Source organism: Callorhinus ursinus, unplaced genomic scaffold (assembly GCF_003265705.2).
Source record: "Callorhinus ursinus isolate GAN/ISIS: 27379988/994484 unplaced genomic scaffold, GSC_fseal_2.0 scaffold8, whole genome shotgun sequence".
NCBI classification, from domain to species: domain Eukaryota; kingdom Metazoa; phylum Chordata; class Mammalia; order Carnivora; family Otariidae; genus Callorhinus; species Callorhinus ursinus.
This window is the reverse complement of record NW_027397070.1, coordinates 35,233,578-35,240,334: the sequence shown is the minus strand read 5'-3', so window position 1 is coordinate 35,240,334 and position 6,757 is coordinate 35,233,578. Positions and strand designations below refer to the sequence as shown.

At 46.2% G+C, this 6,757-nt stretch overlaps 1 long non-coding RNA gene across 1 annotated transcript; it reads left to right on the top strand.

Moving 5' to 3' along the window:
- The first annotated feature begins 562 nt into the window (after nucleotides 1-562).
- On the top strand, nucleotides 563-4,045 carry LOC141373169 (uncharacterized). Its single transcript, XR_012378870.1, has 2 exons — nucleotides 563-784; nucleotides 3,830-4,045. It is a non-coding gene; the product is annotated as an uncharacterized lncRNA (long non-coding RNA).
- The last annotated feature ends 2,712 nt before the right edge of the window (nucleotides 4,046-6,757 follow it).

Here is a 6,757-nt window from a genome sequence, read left to right as displayed (position 1 = left end):
GGTCCTGATTATTTCGGGGCTGCCTCCTTGATCTTCCAACTTCCTGCTAAGGGTTCTGGGCAGGGCTGGGCCCCTGGATGCCGAGGACTGTGCCATGCCCTCTGTAGTCTGCCCTCCGGGGAGCCTTGGCCTCACTGGGGAAAAGGAGACTAGAGCAGGGTTCTCAACTTCAAGCATGCCCAGACTCAATCACCTGAAGGGCTAGTTAAAATACAAGATTGCCAGCCCCACTCCCAGAGTGTCTAATTCAGTAGGTCTGGGGTAGGGTCTGAGAATTTGCATTTCTAACAAGTGTCCAGGTGTGGCTGATAACCACTGGGCTAGATTATAAACAACCAAGAAGCAACAGAGAAGGAAAGTAAGGGAAGGAAGGAGGAAGGAGTAGGGGCGACATGGTTTATTAGAGCAAGAAATAAACCCCAAGGGCTGGTCCCTGCGAGGTTTTCCTCTTCCTCACCAACCCTGACCTCAGACTTGTCTAGAAGTTTTCACAGTATCCTTTAAAGCCCTCCCCCACCTTCCCTGCTCTGGCCCACAGGTGAGGCCAAGACCTCCACTTAACCTCCTTAGAGCTGGTGCTTCAAAAAGCCCAAAGCGGGGTCCCCTTCCACCACCTCTCATCTCCACTTCCCCGTTCAGAGGCTGCAGGCTGCATAGCTGCCTGCCTCGCGTGAAGCCCTGAGGATAAAGAGTCATGGGGTGGTTGTGGCCAACTTACCCATCTCTCCCTGGCCTCCTCCACGCACGCACAGGAGCCCCAGAAGAGCATGGTGCTCAGAGAAAGGTAAGGGGGGGGGCACATTACAATAGGATGGGTGGAGGAGTTAAAAACCACAGCTCATATTGACTCAGCTCATCTTTCAAGTTCTCCTGAATCATCAGTGAATGTGGACTTGCTTTCATAGTCATCAGGTCTGAATGTGGGTCATAAATGTGTTTGAATGTAACAGCACAGAAGTGAGCCAGGAACACAGGAAAGAAGGGCTTTCAAGTGTGTGTGACAACCCAGGAGCGACCCTCCTCTCCAAATCTGGTAACTGCTTAGCTCCAGTTGGCCGGGGGAAAACCAAGGCACCAGTTCTGTCCAGGGGCCCAAAGCTGCTCTAGCGACAGCAGGAGGCGGGGGGTGCCGAGATTGGTCAACAGCAAGGCTGAGAGAAGGAACCCTGCCCCTGGAGAAGAGGCATGGAGGGCGGGGGTTGGGGGAGGGGGCTCTGGGCTGGGGGTAAGGGCAGCTGGAGCTGTGGCCCCTCCAGCTGCCTAGCGAGCCCTAGAGGACCACCCTACAGGCCACGGCTGTGAGCTTCTCAGCCCTGGGCGGGCTCTGCAGATGAGAGGCCACCCTCACACTGAGGAAAATGCAAGCCATGCCACTCAGAACGTAGAGACTTCGCCCTCCTTTCATTGTTGCTGTGAGCTCCAGAAGAAAAAAAATTCAAAGCCATGAATGGATTTTCTGTTTCAAAAGGCTGAAAATCTTTCCAGAAGACCTAGAAGAATCTGGGGCTTTGAGGCCTCTCATCTCCTCCCTTTTTCTCCAGCCCCACGAGTGGGGAGCTACCAAGCAGCCCCCCTTCAGTCCCTCTCAGAAGAGCCTGTGTGTGGCTCTGGGTGGGTGAGGCCCTGGACATGCTTCCTTAAAGCCACCGGGAAAGAGGAGGTTGCTGATTCACCCACAGCTGCTTCCTGGAATTGCAGTGCCGGGCTGGCAAATGAATGGTATTTTTCCAAGGTGATCCAGAGCTGTTACAACATTCCTGCCCTATCCCCAGCAGACCTTCCTGTAAGTCAAACCAGAAAGTTACCCGAACCATGCATTCCTGAGCAGTCAAGCACATGAGACTGCAGACACAGTGTTTCCAACGTGCCTCCATAGCCCTCTCGAGAGCTGAGGTCCCATCACCCCCAGGACCTCTGGACTTCCCTAGCGGGGCCATGCATCTGTCTGGCGGGCACTGGAGTCATGCGGAGGCCTATGTGTGGCCCCAAGTCGTCCAGGAAGTGCAGGACTGGCCTGATTCCCCTAAGAGGACCATCAGCTGAGAAAGGAGTGGAGCCTTGAGCCTGCTTTGCCCTGCATTTCACAAAGACCCTTTCTCTCCTCCTGCCCAGCTCTCCAGCTGGTCTGAATAGAAAGCTATCGGGTCCCACACTGAATCAGTCTTGGCTTTTTCTCAGAAATAAGGCACCGGTTTGCGAGTGCCCCTGATTAACCCTTGGTCTCCTTCTCTCTCACATGAAGGAGGCATGAAGGAGAGAATCAAGTTTCTCTGCTGCTTTGGAGGGTAGAGGCTTTCACTTGGGGTTGTGCAGAGAGGGGTGAGGAGAAAATTCTAGACTTCTCATGTTCTGCCTCTGAGACAGATTGCGCGATGGGAAACAAAAAAATAAACCTACTTGGTTCCACTCTCCTTATCCCTTCCCCAGTAAGTGGGAAGCTACTGAGCGCGGGGGTGTCTCGGGAATAAAACAGATGGAGCTGAGCACTAGGGGCTTGCTAAGAGCCTTCCCTGGGATGAACTGTAATAGGACTTCACCCTCCCTCCCCCTTGACTGATGGCTTCCGGGGAGCCTTTGGATGGGAAATGCTGACTGAGCTGAAGCTTCCTGCTTTTAAACCTAATTCCTCAGTTACGGTGAATAGAATATAACTATAATTTGTACTGAGAGTTAAGAGTTTACAAGGTATCTTTTTTTTATCCTCACCACAGTCCTCTGAAGTTGGTATTATTATTATTATTATTGCTGTTGAATCAGTAAAGAGCAAGGTTTGGGAGGGTTTAACAACTGGCCCAGGGTGAATGCAGCGTCAGGTTTCAAATCCATGGTCTCCTGACTCGAAGTCCGTATTCTTCAGAAACAAGGCATGACTGGCTAGGAAATTGTGTTTTCTAGGGTCCCGCGAGCCAGCTACTGCAGAGCTGGCGGACTGATTGGTGTTAGGGTTCTTTGGCAGGTGTTTCCTGTTCAGTGCAGGCTGACTTAGATTTGTGACAGAGCCGGACCACTGGGGCAGCCTCCGTTTTGGGGGGGCGGGTCCCTGATACACGAATTGGCTTTGTCAGGGCCCTAACATTCGGAGAACATACAGATTAAGTGGAGAAGTCTGCTGTGCCTGTGCCTTTGTGGAAATGTTGGTCTGCAACAGGCACGTGGTGGTTGTGATACTGTAATTTATCATAAATACATATTTGGTTTTTGACCCATTCCTAGCTCCTAAAACCCCTGGAATTTCCAGCATTGAGAGCAATCAGGGTGTCTTTTGTTATGTCAGTGAGGTGTGTTTTGTTTTGTTTTGTGAACACCTAAGGACAGGACTGCGTGCCAGTGGAGCCAACCACCTGATTAGAGGGTTGGAACATCCAGTCTCAGCCCCTCCCCTACCCCTCCCCTCCCTCCGTGAGAGAAGAGGGGCTGGAGATTGAGTTCTGTCACCAATGTCTAATGATGTAATCCATCATGTCCCGGTAATGAGGCCTCCATTAAAAACCCAATGAGCTTCCGAGGTGAACACACGGAGGTCTGGCGAAAGTAGTGTGCTCTGAGAAGCATGGAAGCCCTGTACCTCTCCCTGTACCTCGCCCTGTGTACGCATCCCTTCCATCTCTCTGTTCTTGAATTCTCTCCTTTTATAGTAAACCAATCTAGTAAGCAAATGTTTCTGTGAGCTGTTTTAGCAACTTAGTTAAAACCAGGGAGCAGGTCGTGGGGACTTCCAATCTATAGCTGGTCGGTCAGAAGCACAGCTGATAATCTGGACTTGGAATTGGTATGGGCGGGGCAGTCTTGGTGGACTTAACCCTCAGGATCTGATGCTCTCTCCATGCAGATGGTGTCAGAATTGTGTTGAATTGTAAGGAACTCAGCTGGAGCTGCTTGGAATTACCCCTCATGGAAATTGGTGACCAGAGTCCTCGTGGTCCTGACAGGAGGAAGAGCAGAATGAACAACAGGGCCCCATGTCTTATGCTCTCCGTATATGTTGAGAAAGTTTCCTTTCTTTCCTTTTTTTTTTGTCCTAATTAATATGTCTTTTTGAAAAGTATTTGAAAGGTTATTGTCTATTGTCTATTGATAATTTTACTATTTTTATTGATGTAATTGACATGACCCGTATTTCAGGTGTACAACATCATGATTTGATGTGTGTATGTATTGGTGATGTAAGACTCCCAATAAGTTAACATCCATCCCCTCACATAGCCACACATTTTTCTTGTGATGAGAACTTTTAAGATTTATGCTCTTGGCAACTTTCAAATAGACAACATGGTGGTGTTAACTGCAGTCACCGTGCTGTATGTTACATGCCAGGATTTGTTTATCTTCTCACTGGAAGTTTATACCTTTGACCATCTTCACTCATTTCACCACCCTTCCTGCCTCTGGCAACCACCAACCTGTTCTCTGCATCTATGAGTTTGGTTTTTGTTGTGGTTTTAGATTCTACATATAAGAGAGATCATACAGTATTTGGCTTTCTGTCTGACTCATTTCACTTAATATCCTCAGGGTCCATCCATGTTGTGGCAAATGGCAATATTTCACTACTTTTTTTTCTTCCTAAAAGAGTATTAGGGGAAGAGGAGGAGCAGAGGGAGGGGAGAGTCTCAAGCAGACTCCCTGCTGAGCACAGACCCCCCCCCAATGCAGAACTTGATCCCATGACCCATAAGATCATGACCTGAATGGAAACCAAGAGTCAGCCCTTAACTGATTGAGCCACCCAGGCTCCCTAAGATTTCACTATTTTTTAATGGTTGAGTAATCCACTGTGTGTGTGTCCCATCTTTTTTACCCATCCACCTGTCGATGAACATTTAGATTGTTTCATGTCTTGACCGTTGTAAATAATGCTGCAGTGAATTAACATGGGGTATATATTCTTTTCAAGATAGTGACTTTGTTTCCTTCAGATAAATGCTCAGAAGTAGAACTGCTGGATCATATGGTAGTTCTATTTTTAATTTGAGGAACATCTATATTCTTTTCCATAGTGGCTGCATCCATTTACATTCCTACCAACGGTACCCAGGGTTCCTCTTCTCCACATCCTTGCCAACACTTGTTTCTTCTCTTTTTGATAACTGCCGTACTTATAGGTGTGGGGGGATACCCTGTGGCTTTGATTTGCACTTCACTGATGGTTAGTGATACTGAGCACCTCTTCATGGACCTGTTGGCCATTTTGTATGTCTTCTTTGGAAAAAATGTGTATTCAGATCCTCTGCCCATTTTTAAAAATCAGGTTGCTTGTTCTTTTGGTATCAAGTTGTAGAAGTGCTTTATATGTTTTGGATATTACCCCCATCAAGTATACAACATGTTTTGTACGTTCTCTTTTCATGTTGTTGTGTTCCTTCACCGTAGAGAACCTTTCAGTTTGATTCAGTCCCACTTGTTTATCTTCTGTTGCCTTTGCTTTTGGGCATCAAATCGAAAACAATCACTGCAAATACTGATGGCAAGGACCTTACCCCATGTCTTTTTTTTTTTTTTAAGGAGTTTTATGGTTTCAGGTCTTACATTCATGTTTCTAATTCATTTTGAATTGGTGTGTGTGTGTGTGTGTGTGTGTGTGTGTGTGTGTGTGTGGTATAGGACAGTGACCCAGTTTCATTCTTTTGCCTATGGCTGTCCAATTTTCCCAACACCATTTATTAAAGAGCTTGTCCTTTCCCCACTGTATTTTCTTGGCTCCATTGTCATAAATTGAACATATATGGTCACTCCCATTTGTGGGCTCTCCATTCTATTCCGTTGATCTGTGTGTCTATTTTTATGCCACTACCTACTATTTTTGTTTTTTTTTTTGTTTGTTTTTTTTTTAAAGATTTTATTTATTTGACAGAGAGATAGCACAAGTAGGCAGAGCAGCAGGCAGAGGGAGAGGGAGAAGTAGACTCCCGCCGAGCAGGGAGCCCGATGCGGGGCTCGATCCCGGGACTCCAGGATCATGACCTGAGCCGAAGGCAGTCGCTTAACCAACTGAGCCACCCAGGCGCCCCGTCTACCTACTATTTTTGATTACTGTAGCTTTGTAATATAGTTTGAAATCAGGGAGAGTGATGCCTCCAGCTTAGTTCTTTACCAAGATTGGTTTGGCTATTTGAGGTCTTACGTCATTCCATACAAATTTTAGGATTATTCTATTTCTGAAAAAAATGCCATTGTAGTTTTGATAGGCTTTGCTTTGAATGTGTGGATTGCTTTGGGTAGTATGGACATTTTAACCATACTCTTCCAATCCGTGAATATGGACTATCTTTCCATTAACTTATGTCTTCTTCAATTTCTTTCATCGATGTCCATAGTTTCCAGTGCACAGGTCTATGACCTTCTTGGCTTAAATTTATTCCTAGGTACCTTTTGCTTTTTGGTGCATTTGAAAAATGGGGTAGTTTTCTTTATTTTTCAGATAGTTTGTTGTTAGTGTATAGAAACACAACTAATTTTTGTATGTTGATTTTTTCTTTTTTTGTATCCTACAACTTCACCAAACTTGATTATTCTAGCAGTTTTTTGGTGGAGTGTTTAGGGTTTTTCTATATATAATATGTCCTCTGCAGTAGAAATAATTTTACTCTTTCCTTTCTGATTTGTATGTCTTTTGTTTCTTGCCTAATTGCTCTAATTAGGACCTCCACTACTATGTTGAATAGGAGTGGCAAGAGTAGATATCTTTATTTCTTTTCCTGATCTTAGAGGAAAAGCTTTCAGTTTTTCACTGGTATGATGTTAGCTGTGGACTTGGCAT